Below are 25,827 nucleotides of genomic sequence, written 5' to 3' on the forward strand. Positions count from 1 at the left end.
TGCAACGCTGCGCGACACAGGCCCAGGGGCGCGTCAACTTTTGGCGTAGTCGGCAGGATTTCGTGCCCGCAACCACCGGGTACTGCGTGCCTGAAAAAGACTGTTCAAACTTACCTGTGGTGAAGATTCCCGCCATCCGGCGCCATCTTCCGCTTTCTTCCCGCCATCGGTGGAGTTTTCCCGCCATCCGGCGCCATCTTCGGCCTTCTTCCCGCCATCCGTGGAGTTTTCCCGCCATTGGACGCCATCTTGAGGACTCCGCGCGGGAAGAAGAGGGGCGTGGACTCCGAAAGCGCGCGAGAACTGAAGCCCCACCTCACGTCCGGACGCTGCGTAAGGTCCTGGAAGGAGCCCAGCAGACGCCGACGTCACAGGAGCGCGACGGAAGGTCCTCAACCCTGACGATCCACTGCGGAGCCGCGGCCTACGGAAGAGGATCATCGCAAGGTAGGCCACGGTCCACTAGGGGGGAGACGGATGTCGGATACGGAGGAGAGCTTCACCGCTCCAACCCCCGCCAGCGCCACCGCTGTTGCGGTCATGCCTTTCACCATGCCCTATATCCCGGGGGCAGCCTGGCTACCCCAGTACTCAGGGGAGTCACATACCCTGCAGGACTTTAGAGAAAAGCTGGATAGCCTCTTCCAGGTGTACCCCCTCACAGAAGAGCAAAAAGTGAGCATCCTGGTGGCCCAATTAACCGGGGCAGCCCAAAGGGAGGTAAAGTCCTGGCCACCTGGGGGGAGGACTGTCGCAGGGATACTAACCCGGCTGAGGGACACCTTTGATACCCGCACCTCAGCCGAGATCAAGCTTAGATTCTACGGGTGCAAACAGCGGGCACATGAGAGTATAAGGGACTATGCCCTGAACCTACAAGAGGCCCTGAGAGCCATTAAGCAGACCGACCCTGACGGCGTGGGAGACGAGGACAGGCTGTTGACTGAACAATTTATAGAGGGTTTATATTGCAATGCCCACCGAACCCAGTTGCGGGCAATGGCCTTACAGGACCCTCATCTGGGATTTGCACAGTTCAAGGACAGAGCCATCCGGGTGCTCCAAGAACCGGCACCAGGTGGCGTTGTGACCCACAGACGCCCCACTACCACTTACCACCAGGAGGCGGCGCCCTTGTCGGCAGGGCCTGTGGGAGCTGATGCGCAGGCTTTGAACAATGACTCGGCTCCAGACCTGCACCATCAGGTCCAAGAGCTAGCTAAAAGCGTTGCTGCGCTAACCCGAACTGTGCAGTCTTTACAGGTTTCCACTCCAGGGAAGATCCAGCTGGCATCCGGACCGGAGGACATCCCGTGGCATCGACCAAGGAGGACCCCACCGGCCAGAGGAAGACCCAGCGACCGATACAACGAGGACGGACGACCCATCTGCCGCCGCTGCAATCAACCCGGACATATGGCAAGGTACTGTCCTTTAAACTGGCACAACCTAGGGTAGAGGGCCAACCCCTAGGAAAAAGATCATCAGGCCCATCGAACTGGCGCGACAAATATGTGGGAGGACGTCCAGTCTTGCCTGTGGTACTGGATGGCATCCCTATGAGTGCCCTACTGGACACCGGGTCACAGGTCACCACCATCCCGTACGTGCTCTTCAAGCAGTACTGGAATGACTCGGATATCACCCGCTACCCTGACGACGACTTGAGTATCATCGCCAGCAATGGTCAGCCCGTGCCACAGATTGGATTTAAAGAGGTGACCATTAAAATCGGTAGAGTCGAACTGGCAGCACAGGGACTGATCATTGTAGACATTGACAAACACGAGAGTCACCAAAAGATAACTCTAGGAACTAATGTAATTGAAAATTGTCTTGCAGAGGTGATTTTCCTTTTACAGCAGGTTGCCAAGAACGCCAGCTCCGGCCAGCAGCGAGTGCTCCAGAAAGAGATCCGGGCACTGATGCGACGGCAACAGCTAGAACTCTCCGGTGGTGAGATTGGTAGCGTAAGAATGTGTGACCCTTTCCCTATTGCCATGCCCCCAAAAAGTGAAATGATGATTTGGTGCCGGGCAGCTATTGGTCTGAGAGGTAGAGATTACCAGGCAATGGTAGAACCAGTTTACTCAGACAGTAGGCCCACCATTTTGACAGCACGGGGGGTGGTCAATGTACGCCATGGGAGGGTGCCCGTTCGCATAATAAATATCGGGAAGAGGGAAGTGTACCTGCCCCGGTATGCCACGCTAGCCAAATTGTATACCATCAATCAAGATTCCATACAGTCCGTAGAACCCTTGCCTCCATCTTCCCCGGAGGAAGGTAACGGCTCTAAGAAAACAATGGAGGACTGATGTCAGCAACTACATTTGGGTACTGACTCCACTCCCTCACACCAGAAACAGGGAGTCTATCGGGTGGTTCAAGAGTACGAGAGAGTGTTTAGTAAACACCCGTTAGACTTCGGGCGAGTCAAAGGGGTAGAACACCACATCCCCACGGGAGACCATCCTCCCATAAAAGAGAGGTATCGACCCGTACCCCCTGCACACTACCAACACGCCAAGGGGATGCTTAGAGACATGAAGGAGGCTGGGGTGATCAGGGATAGCTGTAGCCCCTGGGCAGCTCCACTAGTCTTAGTTAAAAAGAAAGACAACACCATGAGGATGTGTGTAGATTACCGGAAAATCAACCGTATCACACACAAGGATGCGTACCCCTTACCAAGGATAGAGGAGTCTTTGGCTGCTTTAAGATCTGCTAACTTCTTCTCTACCTTGGATCTCACTAGCGGGTACTGGCAGGTTCCTGTAGCAGAGGCGGACCGGGAGAAGACCGCATTCACCACCCCGATGGGACTTAGCGAGTTTACCTGCATGCCGTTCGGACTCTGCAACGCACCAGGAACCTTCCAACGATTAATGGAGTGCTGTCTGGGCCACAGAAACTTCGAGACGGTCCTGTTGTACCTGGACGATGTCATCGTATATTCCAAGACGTATGAGGACCACCTGAAACACCTGGCGGAAGTGTTCGAAGCTCTGGCAAGCTACGGCCTAAAGGTGAAACCCTCCAAGTGTCACCTCCTGAAACCAAAGGTGCAGTACCTGGGACACGTGGTGAGCGCTGATGGAGTGGCTCCCGACCCTGATAAGATCACCGCAATTAAGGAATGGCCAAGTCCCTCCAGTGTAAAGGAAGTGCGGCAGTTCCTCGGGTTGATAGGCTATTACCGCAGATTCATCCCCGGTTTCACCAAAAAGGCAGCTCCTATGCAGGACCTCCTGATAGGCCAGTCCCGGAAGGCCAAGAACCAGAAGCCACCCTTCAGATGGGAGAAGTTAGAAGAAGAGTCCTTCCGCCAGCTGAAGATGGCCCTCACGGGGGATGAAATCCTGGCGTACCCTGATTACAGCCAGCCCATTATCCTCTACACCGACGCAAGTAACATCGGGCTAGGAGCCGTGCTGTCCCAGATCCAGCAGGGGAAAGAACGAGTAATCGCTTACGCCAGCTGAAAACTGCGACCCACCGAGAGAAACCCTGAGAATTACAGCTCATTTAAGCTAGAGTTCCTGGCAGCGGTGTGGGCAGTCACCGAACGCTTTAAGCACTACCTCGCTTCCTCCCGGTTCACCGTGTACACGGATAACAACCCGTTGACACACCTGGACACAGCAAGACTCGGTGCCCTAGAGCAGAGATGGATGGCCCGTCTGTCCAACTACGAGTTCACAATCAAATACCGGGCAGGACGCTCCAATACCAACGCGGACGCCCTGTCCAGGATGCCAAACCTACCGGACGTAGGAGAAGATCCAGAGGGACTGGAAGAAGTCGAACTCCCCGCGTTCCACCGTCATGGGACTATCCAGTATTCCCACCGGGTAAGGAGTAAGCAAGCCGCTACGTTTAACCCCTTGCCTCACTACAACTGGGCGGAAACGCAAGACAGTGACCCTGCCGTCCGACTGGTGAAGGAGATGCTGACTCGGCCAGAGGCTCGCCTTGACCCAGACGCTCCGGAGGAAGCCAAGCAACTGTGGGCTGAGAAGAGTCGACTGTTCCTTTATAAGGGGAAGTTGTGCCGCCGAATGGTTAACTCCCGGACGCATGAACTAATCTGGCAAGTAGTGGTGCCACGAAGAGACGCAGCCATGGTGATGGAGGCATACCACGACGGGGCTGGACACTTCGGATGGAAGAAGCTGGAGTTCCTGCTGCGCGGGCGGTTCTACTGGGTAGGCATGAGGGGAACCATCGAGAGGTGGTGCAGAGACTGTGGCCCGTGCAACCTAAGAAGGAAGGACCGTGCCAGCCAGAAGACTCCCCTGCAGTCCATCGTCACCCGGCAGCCGTTGGAACTGGTAGCCTTGGATCATGTAAAACTGACCCCAAGCAGAAGTGGCTACATCTACGCGTTAACCATCGTGTATCATTACTCCCGGTTCTTGGTTGTCGTCCCCGTCAAGGACTTAACGGCTCAAACAGCAGCTAGAGCCTTCCAGCAGCACTTCTGCCGTCCGCACGGGTACCCGGACCAAGTGCTGACGGACCAGGGACCTGCCTTTGAAGCGGAGGTCTTCCAGGAATTCTGCAATCTGTATGGCTGCCGGAAGATAAGGACGACACCCTATCATCCGCAAACTAATGGACTTTGTGAGAAAATGAACCAGGTGGTAATGGATCTTCTGAAAATGTTGCCCCTGGAAGAACGCAGTCTGTGGCCTGAGAAGCTGCCCGATCTGGTGGACCTATACAACCACATCCCGGTAGGTTCCACCAACTGTACCCCGGCTTACCTAATGAGGGCGAGACCTGGTAAGTTACCTGTTGACCTGGAAATGGGAGTCCTGACACCCGAGGACACTTCACCAGAAGCAGATTGGGACACAGAGAGGCAGCAGCAGTACCGGAAAGTACAGGAGAGCGTGGAGCGAAGTCTCTGTCAAGCTAGGGAAAGACAAGAGAAAACTTACAACCAGTATGCTCCCGCTGTTCCCCTGGTACCCGGAGAGCAGGTCTTGAAGAGGAAAAGACGGCTCCACAAGTTGGACGACCAGTGGGAGAAGGACCCGTACATCGTACTGCCCTCAAGCCACGACAACCCAAAGGTCTGTACCATCAGTAAAGACGGAGGGGAAACCACAACCATTGTATCCCGGGATCACCTGAAGAAGTGTCCCGAACAGCTACGGAACCCTGAAGAGGAACAAGAAGACCCTCGACCCGTAGAGGAAAGGGAAGACATGGTTAGTACTGTGCTCGGAGACTTCCCTCGGTCTTGGACTCAAGTCAATGGCGCAGTTGTGGTACCCGTACTCACCTTCCTCCAACCAGCATCCCAAGCACCTACGGAGCAACAGGTAGAGCTGGAAGAACAGCCGGTCCAGGAGGCAGAAGACCCCACACCAGCAGACCAGGAGGATCAACCCTCTGCTTGTAGTGAACCTGCCATTCCTCTAGTGAGCCAAAGGGCCCGTGGACAGCTGCCCAGTTTACCCTTGACAGCTCCTACACCCTGTAGTTCAGGGCCAGACAGTCAGCTCCGTAGGTCCACTAGGGCCACTAGAGGCCAGTTACCCGCACGTTGGAGGATTTGAAGTGTATAAATTGTTTTATTTATGGTTACCTGTTTTTCTTGTTGCTTGTGTATAATTATGTGTTTCTAGTTATTTATAGGAGTCCTTGGTGGATTTACCGGGAATCCTTTGTACATGGTTGGAGCGTAACCTAGGGATGGACTAAAGACTGTTAAGGACTCGGGGCAGGACAGACCCCTACCTGGTTACGTCTCCCTGTTTTGGTGAAATGGACACCTTGCTTTTCTTCAAAGACTGCACCCGGTTGCGGACACGCCGTGACCATCTTTATGTGTTTTTCTTGTTGTATTATTATTTTTTATACCTTATTATGTTTTTCTAAAAAAAAAAATGTTTAGTCCCGGAGTACTAAATTTCACTAGGGGGGAATGTGGCACCCCAGGGGTCTGGTTTCCACAGTAACAGCAATGTTATGTCTGAGAGCAGGTGGGAGGTCTCTTGGTCAGGAATCCTATGCATGCCACACCTCCTGCCCAGTCCTGGGAGGGGAAGAACTTCCCCTATATAAACCTGGGGCTGAGGCAGGGTTAGTGAGTAGAGAAGAAGCAGAGACAGAGAAGCAGATATAGGAAAAGAACATCAGGAGCTCTGTGGGAGCAGTGCTACAAGGAGTCAGGGGCTGGCAGCTGCAGAGCTCGCCCTGACTGAGAAGTCATCACCGGACCCGGAGTCCGAGGCTGTGGGGACTAACTCCTATCCAGCAGCAGAAACCGACCGGCAGGGGATTGCAGGTCCTCTGGCCCAGAAACCCGAAGGCACGGTCACACGCGTGGGACCAGCACCGCCGTCGTGGAGCGGAAGCTACTAGAAGGCCCCGAGTCACCGGCCATACGGGTGAGCACCACACGGTACACTCAGGGACGTGGGCTACTTATACCCGCCTCTAGCAAGGTAGCCAGAAGAGTATCGTTAGTTTGGGAGGCCTACAACTCCGCCTGGCCAGGGGAGATCCCATCTGCTCAAGGACTGACCAGGCCCCAATCGCTAGCCAGTACTCCGGGAGGGTCTATCTTTGTCACCAGTAAAACCCTGAACTACACCGTACCGTCTCCGAGTGGTTCCTGCTACCCCCATCATCCACGTCGGCTGCCCTGAGGCCATACCCCTCCCGTTGGGGGTTATACTATCACGCTGCACAATCCTACCACCGGCCTCAGCGGTCTGCCCTGCAGCAGCAGCTCCTTAGCTGTACTCAACGGGTGGCGTAGTCGTCCAACATCTACCGCTAATACAGCGCCACTTAGTCTGACTCCCTGGGCACGGACCGGGTCACCGCCACGAGACTACAACCCTCAACAGATCCGGCTCCGGGTAAGCTCCCGGGTGTGCAACGCTGCGCGACACAGGCCCAGGGGCGCGTCACCAGATTTTTCCTTTATTTTTAACCAGGTGTTTCACCAGTTCTTTAATAGTTGGGGTGTCTGAAAATATAAAATAACATTTGTTACAACAATAAGTAGATTCAGCTCAAAATATTTAATTTTTTACATGGCTAATAAGAAAAAAAAGAACCCCATTATTTATGACACTATTTTTCCAAAGTACGGCGTTTCCCTACATGTGGTCATGCTCTTCTGGGTACACGGCAGGGCTTAAGTGGGAAGAGGCAACATCTGACTTGAGCAGAACAAAAGTGACCTCATTTTGCAAAATACACCACTCAGGGAATTTATCTATGAGTGTATTGATTATTTTGACCCCCACAAGCATTTACAAACGGCACCACCGACATTTTTGGAGAACTACAATCTGTCACACACTTGATGAATAATAATGGAGCATTCTGGCTTCTAATAAATTATGTTTTTTATTATCCACCTTTCATTGTATTATTTTTTATTTAAACTGAGTATCTGCTACAATTGCCTTTTCTCCTCGGACACTGGCCAATTAAACCATGGCCGTGACCACAGAGAAGTCATGTACTGACATTTCTAGCTGTTCATCAGCAGCTGAACTACGATGACTATGGAATGTAAGTTACAGCTAATGCGTTTGAGCTTTTAGATGAAAATGGAGATCCAACATGTAAAATATGTAAAGATCAAAATGAGAGCCCAATTCACCTTCAGTCTTGAGAGGGGCTTGTTTAGCCCATTTTTCAAAGAAGATCTCTAAAAAATCCCTACTCATGTGGGCAACAAGACCCACAGGACAAAGGACAACACCATGCTGTTCTACAGAGCCGCAGAGCACACTGAGGGCAGCATTAAAGCAGTGGATGTTGTGTATGATGTCATAGGAAGCAGACTTCATGTTGGAATTGGGAGAGATATCTGACAACTGAACTCTGGATCCTCTATAAGTATTTCACTATCCTTTGTTTCTTTAGAATTACTGTGAGTCTTGTATTTCTCTTAAGCTCCTAATTCTGCATGGTTTATTGCTGTTCTTTGGTCATGATTAAGATGACTTTCTTGATGTCATCATGCAATATCCATATGAGACCAGATATCATGGACAGCTTTTTCTACGCTCTGGAATGTGTGGATGATTCCTGACTACTCAAACATCTGTCTTTACTATGCACATACCCCATACTCCCATAAAAGGAAAATCCTATATCTCACGAAATGATTGATTTCAAAAACCTTTACAAAATGTAAAATGTTATGTAATGTTTATCCTTCCTTTACACACTATTATGTACAGCAATCTAATGTAATAATTTAGTTAATAATAAAGGGCAGGGGTGGGCAATTAATTTTCCCGAGGGGCAAATGAGAGATTGTGACTGTTCTGGGGGGTCGAACCAATAGGCTGAAATTAAGTCTGCTCAATATTAATATTACCATATTAATTACAATTATTTTATATAAATATTGATTCTATCACTTAATATTGAACAGAATTAAGTATGCTGACATCCCTCTATATAATGTATGAGCCTGCACACAGCTCCCTATATACAGTATGAACCCACACACAGCCCCCTATATACTGTAAGAGCCCACACAAAGCCCTTACACACAGTATGATACTGACATAACCCCCCTGTATACAGTGTGAGCCCCACACATAGCTCCTTGTATATAGTGTGAACCCCCACATAGCCCCTATATACAGTATGAGCCCCCATATAGCCTCCAATATAAATATAAACCCCACATATATTCTCTTTATACAGTATAAGCCCAATCATAGACCCTCTATATACAGTATGAACCCCCACATACCTCTATATACAATATGAGACCCCTATACAACTCCCCTATATACACGATGAACCCCTTCATAGCCTCCTAAACTCCTACATACAGTACGAGCCCCACATAGCCCCCTGCATACAATATGAGCCCCCCACATAGCCTATCTATATTATTATTATTATAGTGTCATTTATTCCATGGAGCTTTACATGTGAATAAGGGGTATACATACAATTACAGTGATCTTGAACGATACAAGTCAGCGACTGGTACAGGATGAGAGAGGACCCTATTCATTTTGAAGGTTTCCACGGTAGTCGAGAGTCTGATATGTTGGGGTAGAGAGTTTCAGAGTAGGGGGGATGCACGGGAGAAATCTTGCATGCGATTGTGAGAAGAGGAGATAAGAGGGGAGTAGAGAAGGATATCTTGTGAGGACTGGAGCTTGCACACAGGCAAGTACCGGGAGACTAGGTCACAGATGTATGGAAGATTCTCTGGGCAATAGGGAGCCAGTGAAGGGATTGACAGAGAGGAGGCGCCGGGGAACAGCGGGGGAACAGGTGGATTAGTTGGACAGCAGAATTTAGGATAGAATGGAGGGGAGGCCATAAAGCAGGAGGTTGCAGTAGTCAAGGCATGAGATGATGAAGGCGTGCACTAGTGTTTTTGCAGATTCATGGTTGAGGAATGTGTGGATCCGAGAGATATTTTAGAGTTGGAGTTGTCAGGAAGTAGAAAGGGCTTGAATATGTGGTTTGAAGGAGAGATTAGAGATTAGAGTCCAGGGTTACCCCAAGGCAACGAGTTTGCGGGACTGGAGAGAGTGGGCAGCCATTGACTTTGATGGATAGGTCAGATGGGGGGTGTTGCGTGAGATGGCGGAAAGATGATGAATTCTGTTTTATGCATGTTAAGTTTTAGAAATCTAGCAGAGAAGTAGGATGAAATAGCAGACAGGCATTGTGGGATTTTGGTTAGTAGGGAGGAGATATCGGGTCCAGAGAGGTAGATCTGTGTGTCATCAGCATAGAAGTGATACTAAAAGCCGTGGGACTCTATGAACTGTCCCAGGCCGAAGGTGTAGAAAGTGTAGATGGAGAAGAGCAGGGGTCCTAGAACTGAACCTTGGGGGACACCCACAGATAGGGGGTGAAATGAGGAGGTGGTGTGTGAGTGGGAGACACTGAATGTCCTGTCTGTTAGGTATGAGGAAATCCAAGATAGGGCCAGGTCTGTGATGCTAAGAGATCAGAGAGTCTGTAGTAAGAGGGAATGGTCCACTGTGTCGAAGGCAGATGACAGGTCCAGGAGGAAGAGGACAGAGTAGTGTCATTTGGATTTGGCAGGTAGTAGGTCATTGGTTATTTTAGCCAGATTGTAAGCAGTCAAAGAGGGAGCAGGAGGGGAGGTGGGAGAACAGTTCAAAATGAAAGTAGTTCCAGCAGTTTTGAGGCATAGGGGAGAAGTGATGTGGGGCTATAGCTAGTCAGAGAGGATGGGTCCAGGGAGGACTTTTTGAGGATGGGTGTGATCGAGGCATGTTTGAAGCATGAGAGGAAGGCATCAGTTGTTAGTGACAGGCTGAAAAGGTGGGTTAGAGTTGGGATGAAGACTGTGGTAAGGTTAGGGATGAGGTGGGACGGGATTGGGTCAATTTCACAGGTGGTGAGGTGTTATTTGGAGAGTAAAGAGGAAAGGTGATCATCCGTAGTGGTGGAGAAACTGGTTTTGTAAGAGAAGGGTTGATTAGTTATAAGGAGGGGCTGTGGGGACTTTAGGCAAAAGCTTTGTCTGATGGTGTCAATCTTCTTCTTGAAGAATGAGGCAAACCTATATACAATATGAGCCCCCACATAGCCTTTTATAAAGAGTATGAGCCCCAAAATAGCCACTTATACACAATATGAGCCCCCAGATAGCCTCCTATATGCAATATGAGCCCCCAAATAGCCTCCTATATACAGTATGAGCCCCCACATAGCCTCTCTATATACAGTATGAGCCCCCACATAGCCTCCTATATGCAGTATGAGCCCCCACACAGCCCCTATATCCAGTACGAGTCCCCACATAGCCCCCTATATAAAGTATATGCCCCATATAGCTTCTCTATATACAGTATAAGCCCAAACATAGCCCCTCTATATACAATATTAGACCCCCACACACAACTCCCCTACATACAGTATGACCTCCCACATGGCTCCCTGTATACAGTATGAGCCCCCCACATAGCCTATCTATATACAATAAGAGTCCTCACATAGGCCCCTGTATGCAAAATTAGTCCCCACATAGCCTCCTATATACAGTATGAACCCTCACATTGCCCCTATATACAGTATGAGCCCCCACATAGCCTCTTATAATCAGTATGAGCCCCATCATAGCCACTTATACACAGTACTAGCTATTGAGCCCGTTCTACGCCCGGGTGGCGAGCATTTTTATTGGTATATGGTCTCCCATGCTGGTATGTGCTGCCCCCATCCTGGTATTTGTGCTCCCCAATCCTGTTCCTCCATCCTGTTCCTCCATCCTGTTATGTGCTGACCTCATCCCTATCCTGGTATGCATGGCACCCCTCACCACTAATCCTTGTATGGTACCCCTCATCCTGGTATACATGGCACCCCTCATCCCAATTCTGGTATGTATGGCACCCCTCATCCCCCAATCCTGGTATGTATGGCCTCCTCATCCCCCAATACTGATATGCATGGCACCCAACCCCTCATCCTGGTATGCATGGCTCCCTCATCCCCAATCCTGGTATGTATGACCCCTTCATCCCTATCCTGGTATGCATGGCACTCCTCATCCCCCAATCCTTGTATGCATGGCACCACATATTCATATTCTGGTATGCATGGTACCGCTCATCCTTATTCTGGTATGCATGGCACCCCATCCATCATCCTGGTATGCATGGTATCCCGCATTCCTATCCTGGTATGCATGGTACTCCTCATCCCCAATGCTGGTATGCATGGCACCCCTTATACCCAATGCTGGAATGCATGGCATCCCTCACCCCCCAATCCTGGTATGCATGACACCCTCATCCCCCAATCCTGATATGCATGGCACCCAACCCCTCATCCTGGTATGCATGGCTCCCTCATCCCCAATCCTGGTATGTATGACCCCTTCATCCCTATCCTGGTATGCATTGCACTCCTCATCCCCCAATACTTGTATGCATGGCACCACATATTCCTATTCTGGTATGCATGGTACTCCTCATCCTTATTCTGGTATGCATGGCACCCCATCCATCATCCTGGTATGCATGGTATTCCGCATTCCTATCCTGGTATGCATGGTACTCCTCATCCCCCATGCTGGTATGCATGGCACCCCTCATCCCCAATGCTGGTATGTATGTCACCCCTCACCCCCCAATCCTGGTATGCATGGCACCCCTCATCCCCAATCCTGGTATGCATGGCCCCCCTCACCTCCCAATCCTGGTATGCATGGTTCCCTCACCCCCCAATCCTGGTTTGCATGGTCCCCTCACCCCCCAATCCTGGTATGCATGGTACCCCTCACCCCCCAATACTGGTATGCATGGTACCCCTCATCCCCCAATACTGGTATGCATGGTACCCCTCATTCCCCAATCCTGGTATGCATGGTCCCCTCACCCCCAATCCTGGCATGCATGGTCCCCTCACCCCCCAATTCTGGTATGCATGGTTCCCTCACCCCTCAATCCTGGTATGCATGGTCCCCTCACCCCTCAATCCTGGTATGTATGGTACCCCCCTTCCTTCAATCCTGGAATGTATGGTACCCCTCATCCCCAAATCCTGGTAGGTGCGGCCCCCTCATCCCCCAATCCTTGTATGTGTGGCCCCCTCACCCCCCAATCCTGGTGTGTGTGGCCCCCTCATCCCCCAATCCTGGTATGTGTGGTCCCCTCATCCCTTTCACGCTGCACACATACAAAAAAAAACCACTTATACTCAACTTTCTTCCCTGTGCTCCAGCGCTGCGGTTACTCCGACACCTTCACTCCTGCCCCAGTCTCCGGAAACAAGAGAGGCGCCGCGGCAACACTCCTCCCGGTCAGGTAAGTATGTAAGTATGGCACCGGAGATCGCAGTATGCGTTCAGCTCTGGCTCCATACACTCCTTTTACCTGTAACGGCTCCATGCGTTCTTCTGTCTGGAGCCAGACTGCGCAGGCGTGTTGCACTTGCGCAGTCTATAGAGGCTTCAGAAAGAGGGACACTTGTAGCATTATATATGAGCCTCCACATAGCCACCTGTATGCAATATGAGCCCCAAATAGCCTTCTATATACAGTATGAGTCCCCACATAGCCTCCTATATGAAGTATGAGCCCCCACATAGCCTCTCTATATACAGTATGAGCCTTAACAAAGTCCCCTATATAGTATGAACCCCCACATAGTCCCCTATATAGTATAAGCCCCCACTTAGCCCCTTTATACAGTATGAGCCCCTACATAGCCTCCTATACACAGTATGAGCCCCCACATAGCCTCTTATACACAGTATGAGCCTTATATAGCCTCCTATATACTAGCAAACATCCCATACATATATGAAAAAAACACATACCTCGCTTCCGCTTCCCCTGCGCACTGACTCTTCATACAACAAATGTGATGTAATGACATCACTGCGTCTGCTGGCTCAGTCACATACGCTGATTAGTGGAAGAAGAAGATGGTGGCTTCGTACTCCACAGGTGTATTCACCACCATCTGCTATCAAGATCCTGCCACTCACTGTGTCCGAGGGAGGCAGTGAGTGACAGCTCAGCCACCCTATGGACAGTGGGGGCGTGCCGGGCTGTCAGTATTGTGAGTGACAGCTCAAACGCCCTACAGTATTCAGGGGCATGCTGGGGTGTCAGTTTTGTGAGTGACAGTTCAGCCACCCCATAGTACGCAAGGGCATGCTGGGCTGTCAATATTGTTATAGGATTGCTCAGCAGCTCCATCAGACCAGGCCTGCTGGGTTTCCTCAAGGTGTCAGGGTGATTGCCTGGCTATTTAGCTGACTAACTATGGTCAGAAGATTGCCAGTCGTAGCTCGGTGGTGTGTGCCTTTCTCTAGTGCTCTAATTATTAAAAAACTGATCGGCATTTCCAAACAGAAAAATACAAATGTGAATAGGTGCCAGCTAAGATAGCCATATGCTATAATATTTAAACATTGAATATACAAAATTGGAACTGCATTCCTGCAGAAAGTGAGTGATGTAGAGATCAAACAGGCAGACAAAGGCGGTAACGTAGTCATTTGGCCCAAATCCAGCTATGAGAAAGAGGCATTTTGGCAGCTAAACAATGAGGCGAATTATAAAAAACTTACCTTCAATCCCTCGGGTAACTTCTATACTAAATACGATAAGTTTTTAGAGAGGACAAGAGAGGCTGGTACGATATCCCCAAAATTGTGCTCTGCACTTAAAGTGTTGGAACCAACTATTCCAACACTTTATTTATTACCTAAAGTGCATAAGGACAGCAAGTGTCCACCCGGTAGACCAATACTATCAGGGTGTGGTAATTATCTAGAGAATGCTGGCAAATTTATTGACGCCAAATTACAGCCCTTAGTTGAATGTCTCCCATCCTTCATTAAAGATACCAGTGATTTTCTTAGGAAAATTGATGAACTCTATATTAGGCCTGACACACTATTAGTTACTTGTGACGTTGAGTCGCTCTACATTAATATACGCCATTCAGACGGAGTTAGAGCGACCCGCTTCTTTTTACAGTCAGCTAATCATTCAACTGGTATGATCTCTTTTATCCTGGAATTGTTGGACTTCAGTTTGTCTCATAACTTTTTTATCTTCAAGGGGTCGTACTTCCTGCAGCTCCAAGGAACAGCAATGGGGGCACCTTTCGCCCCATCCTACGCTAACCTGTTCCTGGGGCTGTGGGAAAGAGACCTTTTCCAGTCGGATCGGATGCCATCGATGGACCACGTCCTATTTTGGACGCGGTACATCGATGACATCTTCCTGATCTGGCATGGTTCTTCAGACACTTTGGATTCTTTCATGGGGGAAATCAATGATAATAATCTCAACATTCACCTGACTTATCAGGCTAATTATTCTAGCATTGAGTTCCTCGACGTGAGAATTATACGGGATGAGAGGAATATACTTCAGAGCATGGTTTTCCGCAAGCCATCTGCGGTGAACTCTCTCTTACATGCAACGTCTGCCCATCCCAAACACATGATCAATGCAGTCCCCATAGGGCAATTCTTAAGATTAAGACATTTATGTTCATCTGACACTGAGTTCAGGATACAGTCACAAGATCTCATGACTCGATTCAGGGAGAGAAGTTATAGCCATCGTGCTATAAAGAGGGCCTTCCATCGTGCTAAATACACCACACGACACGATTCATTATACACGATTAAACCAACCAAAGAAAACAATATTATACGTTTTATCACTACGTTTAATTCAGGGGCTTCAGGAGTTCGTGATATTCTTGCAAAATCATGGCCAATTTTGTTGGCAGACTCTGTCCTAGCCCATTATTTACCGCCTAAACCACAAATTACTTACAGGAAGGCTAAAAATCTCCATGATCATCTCACTAGAAGTCATTACCATTACAACATCACCCCTAACTTTTTGAGTAGATCTGCACCAACCAATGGTTGTTCACCTTGCGGAAAATGCCTTGCCTACCCAAATGTAGAACAGACTGATACATTTATAGATTCAAAAGGATCCACTACTTATTCCATCAATAAACCAATTACATGTACCTCTAAAGCAGTTGTGTACTATGCAACCTGCCCATGTCCGAAAATCTATGTCGGACTCACTAGTAGACAACTGAAAATAAGAATACGCGAACATGTGTTGGATATAGAAGCGGCGGCAGTGGAGACTGATATCTCCTTACTAAAAACATTACCCAAACATTTCAAATTATATCATGGATGTGATACATCAAAATTCAGGCAAGAAAAATACACTGCACAGCTGTTATAGTAGGTGCTCGAGTAGGGGCCGAACCCCTACCTCTTGATTCCCCTGCCTCATGGCTTGTCCATGAGAAATGACGTTTACAAGCGTCACATTACAACTAGCAGTTACATGTTTTTTTGCCAGTATGGATCGTGTTTACACACTCTGTAATCAGGTGGTGAATCTGGCACAAATGTTCAGGATCTGGCTAAAGAATTTTAGAATCTTGACAAATGCTTTCCATAGTACTCCTCTGCCAGCAGTGACTGTGATGTCTGCACCTTCTGAGGTACAGTTGGTCTCTCCTGGACCTGTATTGGCCCTTCCTGTCTAAATTTTGGGGAGAAAAAACAGTTTGGGATGTTCAGGGAGAGCTGTAGGCTAGCTTTTACCTTGCGACCTCGGTCTTCGGGGGATGAGTTCATACAGGTGGGGATAATCATGTCCCTACTGCTAGGGGGTCCTAAGACATGGGAATTTTCTTTGTCCTCACATGCTCCAGAATGGTCTTCTGATCAATGTCTTTGAGGCAAAGATCATGAACCTGACACAGGAGGGCCACACGGCTGAGGACTTTTGTACCGAGTTCTGGCAAAGGTCCACTCAAGTTCTATGGAATAATGCAGCTCTCAGGCACCAGTTCCCCAAGAGTCTTTCCAAAACTCTTAAGGATGCTCTGGCTCTTCATACACCATTTTCTCTTTGATGGAGGCCATGACCCAGGCCATACGAATGGAGATGCATGGTGAGCGGCAGGCTGCTTTGCTCATTCCCCCTGAGCTTGTCCTTTTACTTGAGGTGGAACCAATGGAAGTTGGCGCAATCTCGAACTGTGGTTCTACTGTGGGCTCACTGGGAGGCACAGTTCGAAGAACTGCTCGATCCACCCTCAAGCAAGTTGTCGGAAACGACTATGTCTCAGTGAGTGTTGAGGGGGTCACTTAGACTTCCAGGTACTTTTTTACTCCTCAGACAAAGTCTTGCTTAATGTGGAACTTCTTTTCAAGAATCAGTTGTCATCAGTGTTAGCTTTCATTGATTGCGGGTCTGCAGCCAACTTTATTGATTCTGAACTCGTTCTGAAATTAGGATTAGGGACATGAATCAAATCAATCTTTGGAACAAATTTTAAGATGTTTCCTTGTGGCTCAGAAGGACTGGTCTTCAATCTTACCTCTTGCTGAGCTTGCCTTTAACTGTCAAGTTAATCAGTCCACTCGAACCTCGCCTTTTTTTGTAATTATGGTTTGCATCCTCATTTTGGGGAATTTTCCAGGATAAGTTCTGAATGTCATGGGGTGGAGGAGCCCCATACAGAAACTTGAGGATGTCTGGAGAGAGGTTGGAAAGAATATTGAGGCCGCTCAGATTAGCCAAAAATGGAAGGCTGATAGAAAACGTTCGGTGGATCCTATCTTTAAAGTAGGAGCTAAGATTTTTTTTTTATCTAAAAATATTAAAGCACCATCGGTGAAGTTGAGTCTGAAGTTCATTTTCTAAATCTGGGAAACATATGTAAAATAGATTTTATGAGCACAAAAGCAAAAATAGATTTATTTCAACCCCACATCGTGCATGTGGGGTTCAAATAAATGTTTTTAAATTTATATCTGAAGACCTTGGAGCTGTTGTCCTTTTTTGTGTTTGTACAACCACATCCAGCCCAGCAAGAGTACCAAAGCCCACTCAGGCAGCCACCCATATTAAAACAGCTAGATGGAGAAATCATCTTGACCGAGAAAAATGGACTTATCTTGGGGACTTTATCTCCAACTCACCTGATCAAAGCTGTAAAGTCAGTTTCCTATATTTTACCCTTTTAGCAATTACATGCCAATAACATAGTCGTTTTGACTATGAGCAAAGCTGGAGGTTTGCAATTCTTGCCATCAAGTCTCCTGTTGTTAACCCCTTAAGACCATTTGAGGTCTTTAGGACAAGTAATTTTTTGGTATGTGTTTTCATCGTCACATTCCAGGAGCCATATTTTACTTTTTGACAATTTTACTGTATGAGGGCTTGTTTTTTTTGCTGGGATGACTTCTATTTGTTAGTGGCACCATCGTACCTTATTACCTAACTTTTATTAATTCTTAATGGGGAGCAGTAAGTAAGTTTGTTTTGTTTTTTGTATTTTTATTTTCTTTCAATAGATTTTTATTTATTTTTCCAAGAAAAGAAAATTTTTCCCATTGTTCTGCATCTTGAGTAAAGTTCAGATCTTTCTCCCAGTTTGTCATGTTAGTTTAAGATCAGTGTCGTTATTAAAAAGTTTATATATACTACAGGTTTTCCATTTCATTTCATTCTTGGGTTCCTCGATCATAGTGATTATTGGTTTAGGTATTTGTACAGTGGGGAAAAAAAGTATTTAGTCAGCCACCAATTGTGCAAGTTCTCCCACTTAAAAAGATGAGAGAGGCCTGCAATTGACATCATAGGTAGACCTCAACTATCAGAGACAAAATGAGAAAACAAATCCTGAAAATCACATTGTCTGATTTGGAAAGAAATTTTTTTCAAATTTTGGTGGAAAATAAGTATTTGGTCAATTACAAAAGTTCATCTCAATACTTTGTTATATATCCTTTGTTAGCAATGACAGAGGTCAAACGTTTTCTGTAAGTCTTCACACGGTTGGCACACACTGTTGCTGGTATGTTGGCCCATTCCTCCATGCAGATCTCCTCTAGAGCAGTGATGTTTGGGGCTGTCGCTGGGCAACACGGACTTTCAACTCCTTCCAAAGGTTTTCTATAGGGTTTAGATCTGGAGACTGGCTAGGCCACTCCAGGACCTTGAAATGCTTCTTAAAAAGCCACTCCTTTGTTGACCTGGCAGTGTGCTTGGGATCATTGTCATGCTGAAAGACCCAGCCACGTTTCATCTTCAATGCCCTTGCTAATGGAAGGAGGTTTGCACTCAAAATCTCATGATACATGGCCCCATTCATTCTTTCATGTGCACGGATCAGTTGTCTTGGTCCCTTAGCAGAGAAACAGTATGGTGTTCTTTGGATGCAACTCAGCATTCTTTTTCCTCCAAACACACCGAGTTGTGTTTCTACCAAACAGTTCTACTTTGGTTTCATCTAACCATATGACATTCTCCCAATACTCTTCTGGATCAGCCAAATGCTCTCTAGCAAACTTCTGACGGGCCGGACATGTAATGGCTTAAGCAGGAGAACACGTCTGGCACTGCAGGATCTGAGTCCCTGGCAGCGTAGTGTGTTACTGATCTTAGCCTGTGTAATGTTGATCCCAGTTCTCTGCAGGTCATTCACTAGGTTCTTGAGATCATTTTGACCCCACGGGGTGAGATTTTGTGTGGAGCCCCAGATCGAGGGAGATTATCAGTGGTCTTGTATGTCTTCCATGTTCTACTTATTGCTCCCACAGTTGATTTCTTTACACCAAGCTGCTTGCCTATTGCACATTGAGTCTTCCCAGCCTGTTGCAGGGCTACAATTTTGTTTCTGATGTTCTTCAACAGCTCTTTGGTCTACACCATAGTGGAGTTTGGAGTGTGACTGTTTGAGGTTGCGGACAGGTGTATTTTATACTGATAACAAGTTCAAACAGGTGCCAGTACAACAGGTAATGAGTGGAGGACAGAGGAGCCTCTTAAAGAAGAAGTTACAGGTCTGTGAGAGCCAGAAACCTTGCTTGTTTGTGTAATGCACACGCCCGGGCTGAGCGGCGTGTGCGTGTGATTCCACTGGACAGTGCCGGAGAGTGAATGCCTGGAGGGGCGTAACTAGGTATTCACCCGATCCGATCAGGGTCGCACGACGGCATACGACGCCAGGGCACCAAGGAGGAACCAAGCAGAGGGACCAGGTGCTACTCCAGGACAGACCCCGGACACGGCTGTTGACCCACACAGGGGAATACAGGAACAGACAGGTTAGGCTGGCACAGAGACTGGTGGGTATAGGCAGGCACAACTGGTATGCAGGCAGGCGGGAATGCAGGCAGGGGGGTACAGGCAAGCACGGCTAGAGTGCAGACAGGGAGGCACTAGCAGGTAGGAACACTGGCGGGATAGGACCCAGTACACACTGGGACTCAGGAATAGAACCACAGATGTGGCGGACAAACACAGCAGAGTAAGGCCGCCCAGAGAGGTGAGCGAGAGCAGGGCAAGACGAGACCGCCTGGAGCGGTGAGCAAGAGTAGAGCAGGACGAGGCCGTCTGGAGCGGTGAGCAAGAGTAGAGCAGGACGAGGCCGCCTGGAGCGGTGAGCAAGAGTAGAGTAGGACGAGGCCGCCTGGAGCGGAGAGCAAGAGTAGAGCAGGATGAGGCCGCCTGGAGCGGTGAGCAAGAGTACAGCAGGACGAGGCCGCCTGGAGCGGTGAGCAAGAGTAGAGCAGGACGAGGCCGCCTGGAGCGGTGAGCAAGAGTAGAGCAGGACGAGGCCGTCTGGAGCGGTGAGCAAGAGAACAGCAGGACGAGGCCGCCTGGAGCGGTGAGCAAGAGTAGAGCAGGATGAGGCCGCCTGGAGCGGTGAGCAAGAGTAGAGCAGGACGAGGCCGCCTGGAGCGGTGAGCAAGAGTAGTCAGAGCAGAGCGAGACTCCCGAAGCAGTAAGCAAAGGGTCAGGGCAGAGCGAGACTGCCGGAGCAGTGAGCAAAAGGTCAGAGTGGAGCGAGACTGCCGGAGCAGTGAGCAAAAGAGTCAGAGCGGAGCGAGACTGCCGGAGCAGTGAGCAAAAGGTCAGAGCGGAGCGAGACTGCCGGAGCAGCGAGCAAAGGCAGAGCAGGCTAGAACCGCCAGAGAGGTGAGCAAAGGCAGAGCAGGCTAGAACCGCTGGAGCGGTGAGCAAAGGCAGAGCAGGCTAGAACCGCCGGAGTGGTGAGCAAAGGCAGAGCAGGCTAGAACCGCCGGAGTGGTAAGCAAAGGCAGAGCAGGCTAGAACCGCCGGAGCGGTGAGCAAAGGCAGAGCAGGCTAGAACCGCCGGAGCGGTGAGCAAAGGCAGAGCAGGCTAGAACCACCGGAGCGGTGAGCAAAGGCAGAGCAGGCTAGAACCGCCGGAGCGGTGAGCAAAGGCAGAGCAGGCTAGAACCACCAGAGCGGTGAGCAAGGCAGAGCAGGGGGGGGACAGGGCTCTGTACACACGGAACAGACAGGAAGGGAAAGGCAGAACCAGATACCCACAGGGTACTTGCAGTGAAGTAGCGAGTGAACCACGAACTCACCAGCGGGAGTACAGTGACAACGAGCAGGAGTTAGGTACGATTTCAGACTCTGCAGAAAAAGGAAAGGTACGGACATAGAGAAACACAGAAAATAGGCTAGAAGAGTATACAGACAAGAACAGACACAGTAGCAAGATACAGGAGCGGGTCTAGGTATGCAGCCCCTAGAAGGCGGGAGGAACAGGCTAGGAGCGTGTACAGACAGGACAGACAGGATACAGGAGCGGGTCTAGGTATGCAGCCCCTAGAAGGCGGGAGGAACAGGCTAGGAGCGTGTTGAGACAGGACAGACAGGATACAGGAGCGGGTCTAGGTATGCAGCCCCTAGAAGGCGGGAGGAACAGGCTAGGAGCGTGTTCAGACAGGACCGACAAGATGCAGGAGCGGGTCTAGGTATGCGGCCCCTAGAAGGCGGAACGAACAAGCAAAGAGCGTGTTCAGACAGGACTGGAAATACAGCCTACAAGAAAGACAAGCAAGCAAACACAGAAGGGGACCTGGCACATTCAGAGTGAAAGAGCACACTGAATGAAACACAATGCTCAGGCATGGGTTAATTGGAGCAGCTGGGTTAAATACCAGGTGACAGACAGCAATAGGCTGAGGACACACAAGGGGTGTGCCTGCAGCAGGTACAAAAAGCAGGAAGTGATCGGGCACTGCCCTTAAGCAGCAGAAAGAGAAGCAAACAGACAGCATGGAGGGAAGCCAGAGAGACATTCTGGATTGGAGATCAAGTACGCGCTCTTGCACAGTGGGAGATGGACCACTATGCAAAGACGCCGCCAGGTATGTTACAGTTTGTAATTGACCAAATACTTATTTTCCACCAAAATTTGAAAAAAAAAATCAGACAATGTGATTTTCAGGATTTGCTTTCTCATTTTGGATCTCATAGTTGAGTTCTACCTATGATGCCAATGACAGGTCTCTCTCATCTTTTTAAGTGGGAGAACTTGCACAATTGGTGGCTAACTAAATACTTTTTTTCCCCACTGTAGTTGTTGGTTCTGTTTTTTTTTGTTTTGTTTATGTATCTTTTAATGTAAAAGTATTTTACGAACTCTATATAATCTAATTAATATTTTTCTTGTAATATATAGAAAGGTAATAGTTCTTTAGTTCCTTCTTGATATAGGTTATCTAAGTGATTGGCACCCTTTTTCCCATTCCTCTAATGTTACATATGGTAATGCTGATTGCTGATTCCAGAATTCTTATTGGAATATTTTTTATTTTTTCCTGGATGGGATAGTCTGTTTTTTTTTAGCAGCTTCTATGATCTAATTGAAGGTTGTAGGGTTGGAAATTGCGGCAATTGAAGAGATGAATCTAAGATATACAGTACAGACCAAAAGTTTGGACACACTTTCTCATTTAAACATTTTTCTGTATTTTCATGACTTTGAAAATTGTACATTCACACTGAAGGCATCAAAACTATGAATTAACACATGTGGAATTATATACTTAACAAAAAAGTGTGAAACAACTGAAAATATGTCTTATATTCTAGGTTCTTCAAAGTAGCCACCTATTGCTTTGATGACTGCTTTGCACACTCTTGGCATTCTCTTGATGAGCTTCAAGAGGTAGTCACCGTAAATGGTCTTCCAACAATCTTGAAGGAGTTCCCAGAGATGCTTAGCACTTGTTGGCCCTTTTTTCATCACTCTGCGGTCCAGCTCACCCCAAACCATCTCGATTGGGTTCAGGTCTGGTGACTGTGGAGGCCAGGTCACCTGGCGTAGCACCCCATCACTCCACTTCTTGGTCAAATAGCCCTTACCCAGCCTGGAGGTGTGTTTGGGGTCATCGTTCTGTAGAAAAATAAATGATGGTCCAACTAAACGCAAACCGGATGGAATAGCATGCTGCTACAAGATGCTGTGGTAGCCATGCTGGTACAGTATGCCTTCAATTTTGAATAAATCCCCAACAGTGTCACCAGCAAAGCTCCCCCACACCATCACACCTCTTCCTCCATGCTTCACGGTGGGAACCAGGCATGTAGAGTCCATCCGTTCAGCTTTTCTGCGTCGCACAAAGACACGGTGGTTGGAACCAAAGATCTCAAATTTGGACTCATCAGACCAAAGCACAGATTTCCACTGGTCTAATGTCCATTCCTTGTGTTCTTTAGCACAAACAAGTCTCTTCTGCTTGTTGCCTGTCCTTAGCAGTGGTTTCCTAGCAGCTATTTTACCATGAAGGCCAGCTGCACAAAGTCTCTTCTTAACAGTTGTTGTAGAGATGTGTCTGCTGCTAGAACTCTGTGTGGCATTGACCTGGTCTTTATTCTGAGCTGCTGTTAACCTGCGATTTCTGAGGCAGGTGACTCGGATAAACTTATCCTCAGAAGCAGAGGTGACTCTTGGTCTTCCTTTCCTGGGGCGGTCCTCATGTGAGCCAGTTTCTTTGTAGCGCTTGATGGTTTTTCCAACTGCACTTGGGGACACATTCAAAGTTTGCGCAATTTTTCGGAATGACTGACCTTCATTTCTTAAAGTAATGATGGCCACTCGTTTTTCTTTACTTAGCTGCTTTTTTCTTGCCATAATACAAATTCTAACAGTATATTCAGTAGGACTATCAGCTGTGTATCCACCAGACTTCTGTACAACACAACTGATGGTCCCAACCCCATTTATAAGGCAAGAAATCCCACTTATTAAACCTGACAGGGCACACTTGTGAAGTGAAAACCATTTCCGGTGACTACCTCTTGAAGCTCATCAAGAGAATGCCAAGAGTGTGCAAAGCAGTCATCAAAGCAAAAGGTGGCTACTAGTGTTGAGCGATACCTTCCAATATCAGGAAATATCGTATCGGATTGGATCGGACCGATACCCAAAAAGTATCGGATATCGCCGATTCCGATACCGGAAACCAATGCATGTCAATGGGACACAAATATCGGAATGAAAATAAACCCTTTCTTTCCTTGTAGGTTAATTCTACATGAAGTAAAACAACTAAGAATAACGTAGAATGTATTACGCAAAAAGCCGGCAATTCATCAGCGGCATACACCGGTACCCGACAATTTACAACAGAAAGAATAGAGCTTCACACATAGATTAGATAGATAGAAACATGTCAGTCACATATATATGAAGTACAGTGACAGTGTTGCTTACTGTACTTGTCATTTAGTGTAAAGGATTTATTAAAAAAAAATAATAGTGTTTTCATGCACCGTCTCTTTAAAAAAGCCGGCCGGCAATTCAGCAGCGGTACCCGACAATTTACAACAGAAAGAATAGAGCATCACACATAGATTAGAAAGATAGAAACATGTCAGTCACATATATATGAAGTACAGTGACAGTGTTGATTACTGTACTTGTCATTTAGTGTAAAGGATTTATAAAAAAATATAATAGTGTTTTCATGCACCGTCTCTTTAAAAAAGCCGGCCTGCAATTCAGCAGCGGTACCCGACAAATTAGAATAGAAGGAATAGAGAATCACACAAAGATTAGATAGATAGAAACATGTCAGTCACATATATATGAAGTACAGTGACAGTGTTGATTACTGTACTTGTAATTTAGTGTTAAAATAAAGGATTTATTTAAAAAAAAAATTGCGTAGGGTTCCCCGTAATTTTAGGCTCTAGCGGAGGTTAAGCAGACAGCTGGGGCAGATGTTTGAAGCCTGGGAAAGGGGTAATACCCACGGAGCTTCCCAGGCTACTAATATCAGCCCCCAGCGGAATACCTAGCCTTTACTAGCTATTAAAATGGAGGACCCCCCAAAAAAATGACGTGGGGTCCCCCCTAATTTAATAGCTAGCAAAGGCTAGGCAGACAGCTGGGGGCTGATATTAATAGCCCAGGAAGGGTGCCATGAATATTGGCCCCCTCCCAGGCAAGAAACACCAGCCGTTAGCCGCCCAGAAATGGCGCATCCATAGGATGCGCCAATTCTGGCACTTAGCCTCGCTCTTCCCACTGCCCTGTAGCGGTGGCAGTGGGGTAATAGGGCTGGGGTTGATGTCAGCTTATAATGCCAGCTGACATCAAGCCCAGGTTAGTAATGGAGAGGCGTCTATAAGACAACCCCATTACTAACCCCATAGTCAAGTTTAAAAAAAAACACAAACACCCAGAATAAAATCCTTTAATTGAAATAAACACACAATTCTTTATTGTTCTAAATTGAACTCTACTTACCATCACGCCCATTCCAGCTGAAGCCAACGATCTCCTGCAATAAAAGAAAAATAATAAAGCAACCTCATCCTTACCTTTCCATGGTTCCCACGACAGCTTCAGCTCTGCTACATCGAGATGACAGGCTGGACCGCAGCAGAACGCTGCCATCCAGCCTGTCATCCCGCAGACACTGAGAAGCGCAGGCATGCTTGCGCTCCTCAGTGTCTCGCTGTGACGGCATAAAGATGAGCCGAGGTCATGTCCAATGAACTCGACTCACCTCATGCACGTTACTGACAGCGTGGGAAAATTCTCCTGCACTCAGCGCTTCAGCGTGAGAATTTTCCCACGATGTCAGTGACGTGCATGAGGTGAGTTCATGTCCAATGAACTCAGCTCACCTCATGTACGTCACTGACAGCGTGGGAGAATTCTCACGCTGAAGCGCTGAGTGCAGGAGAATTTTCCCACGCTGTCAGTGACGTGCATGAGGTGAGCCGAGTTCATTGGACATGACCTCGGCTCATCTTTATGCCATCACAGCGAGACACTGAGGAGCGCAAGCATGCCTGCGCTTCTCAGTGTCTGCGGGATGACAGGCTGGATGGCAGCTTTCTGCTGCGGTCCAGCCTGTCATCTCGATGTAGCAGAGCTGGAGCTGTCCTGGGAACCATGGAAAGGTAAGGATGAGGTTGCTTTATTATTTTTCTTTTATTGCAGGAGATCGTTGGCTTCAGCTGGAAAGGGCGTGATGGT

The sequence above is a fragment of the Phyllobates terribilis genome, unplaced genomic scaffold (assembly GCF_046119375.1).
Source record: "Phyllobates terribilis strain yellow unplaced genomic scaffold, ASM4611937v1 Scaffold_3__8_contigs__length_932513732, whole genome shotgun sequence".
NCBI lineage: Eukaryota > Metazoa > Chordata > Amphibia > Anura > Dendrobatidae > Phyllobates > Phyllobates terribilis.